The 2,500-nt window shown below is 34.6% G+C and overlaps 1 protein-coding gene across 23 annotated transcripts in view; it reads right to left on the reverse strand.

Annotated features, from left to right (window-relative positions):
• Positions 1-2,500, reverse strand: part of LOC137984619 (kalirin-like) — a 167,132-nt gene that overhangs the window by 112,080 nt on the left and 52,552 nt on the right. The window lies entirely within an intron of this gene.

Genomic DNA, 2,500 nt, shown 5'->3' on the forward strand with positions numbered 1-2,500 from the left:
AACTACATGTACTTATCTGACAGATATTTTTATTCTTGAAAAAACTGAACAATGTCATAGTTTCCAAGGAGCTGAGCTGTACAGCATAATGCTGTCACTAACAAAACAGGATGTTCTGCAGACATTGTGATTTTGAAACTTATTTCAATCTTTTTTAACCTCTAGGTCAATAACATAGTTTTTTCCTTCTACAGCTGTATACAGCTTTAAATTTTTACGGGCATGACACTTTCGATTCTTGTAAAATATAACTAGATTAAGACCAGCTCTTTTCCAAAAAAAAAAAGTTTCCCTGATTAACAATATCCAATAACCTCAAAGCTCAGCTCACACAGAGAGGAAATTGAACTGCACTCAGTAAGTCACAATTTTGTATTTAACTCAGCTTCAAGAAATCTACGGTATCTATCTATCACAGAGTGGAATTAGCTAAGAAATAAAATAATTTGTGTTGTGTCCAGCAGTCCCTGGACGAGGATTTTATCAAAATGCCTCGGGCTGTTGCTGCATCAAACTTCCAGATCTTGTGTTTAAGGGATACAGTGTATGTATGCGAATATCAACAGAGAGAAGTTAACTTGAACATCAATGCCATGACTTACTAACCCAAGGACAACTTGTATGAATCCTATTACAGCCACAAACTGAGATTTCCTGGGTTTGCAAACATCTTCAGAATAAGCTATCACCATAAACAATTTATGCCACATAGAACCACAAACTGTCTGCCTGCAATTGATCTTAGACTTCAAGTAATGAATTTTTAATGAGTTCAGTCTGTTTTTCAGTGACTGCCAAAGCAACTTGCAAATTTTAACTATTGTTTTTAATCTCGCCCATTGGATTAGGTTTAATAACTAGCCTGGTTTATTGCTTGGAAGGCATTGTGACTGCTCTAATGATAGGCTACTAGAGTTTTAAAGGAAAGAAGAAAATTAAGTGCTTTATTTACACCGTTGAAAGTGAAAGCAATAAAGGTTATACCATCCTTGCTTCAAAACAATGACAAAGAATATGTGCAATGGATGGTGACAAAGAACGAAAGCAACTTTGCTCAATTTCTGAGCAACTATCAACTATCTATTATCTCTGAGAATCTGTTACAAATATATATTGAACCCAGAAGATAATGACAAGACAAGGGCCAACATTAAGGGACACTTTTTCTTCTTTCTAATTCAAAACTGGACATTTTGTTTCACCCCAATGCAGACAGCAACCCGAAAGTTGGCTTTCAAAATCTCATTGTCCGTTTTTAACTATCCAAGTCTATTACTAGCATGCTTTACACTGAAAAGCACTGATAAACTAGGAATTCTTACAAAACCTAACAACGTCGTCCACAGGGATCTTTTACGACATCAAAGGAATCAATAATAATGCACAATATTATTATGAGTAAGGGTTTTATTACCATGCAATAACAACTGCAAATATCCTGCTAAGAAAACAACACATCTAGAATAAATCACCCCATGGGTTTGTTCAACAATCAAAGAAGATATTAACAGAAATACATGTAAATGAAAAGTTTAAAATGTCACCAGTTTACCAAGGACGACCTGTAAAAAAAAAATTATCAACCAGCATACGTGTAATTATCTGTCCCTACCAATAATATACAATTGAAAATCCGCACACAAGGTCGTAAAAATCAACAGAACTCAAACTTAATTTACTGCTGAGAAATGAAAATATTTTAAAATCAAACAATGTTTCTCAATGAATTATGATATATTATCATCATATCATATTCATGTGGATTAAGGAGTCCGAAAGGCCCCTAATTTATGGATGTTCTGCTCTGTTACAGATTTAGGAAAAACATGTTGTCACATGTATTTTTGCACATCTTTCTGAATGTTCTGCCATAATTATGTTCTTGAGTCAAGGTCACATTTGAGATATAGACCAGGAAGTTAAAAACGACCATTTTAGTCTGTACGTTCATAGACGTCGCAAGGTTAAATATTTAGGCCACAGTAATGAAAAATATTGTCCAATGTTGTTTTCCTGAACCAACTTCACAGCACAAAGTACACTAGTGCGAATAAACAAAGCTCCCAAGATTTGAAAACAAAGCACCCTCAAAGTCGAACGTGAAGCACCACAGTAAACGACTGGTTAACTATTTTTTCACCACTTGCTTTCTATTGAAGACTGACTGGCGTTTATATGATAAATAGAATATTACAAGACTCTTGTGTTCAAAAATATTTCATTTGTCCACTTCAGTCACTCATGAAATATTGTTCAACACTCGAAGAGAAATTTCATATCTTTGCCAGACATGTAATAACCTCTATATCTCTCTATGGCATTTTGTTTCAAGTTTTAAGGGTGCTTTGTTTTCAACCTAGGGCACTTTCCTTTTCACATTTTCAGGTGTCAAGTGTACATTGTACTTCCATGTTCATATTTGAGTGCATTATTTTCAAGACAAAGACCCAACTTTAAATTATTGGAAATTAGCTCGCCAGCAAGCCAAGCATGCAAGTTA

Source organism: Montipora foliosa, chromosome 14, assembly GCF_036669935.1.
Source record: "Montipora foliosa isolate CH-2021 chromosome 14, ASM3666993v2, whole genome shotgun sequence".
NCBI lineage: Eukaryota > Metazoa > Cnidaria > Anthozoa > Scleractinia > Acroporidae > Montipora > Montipora foliosa.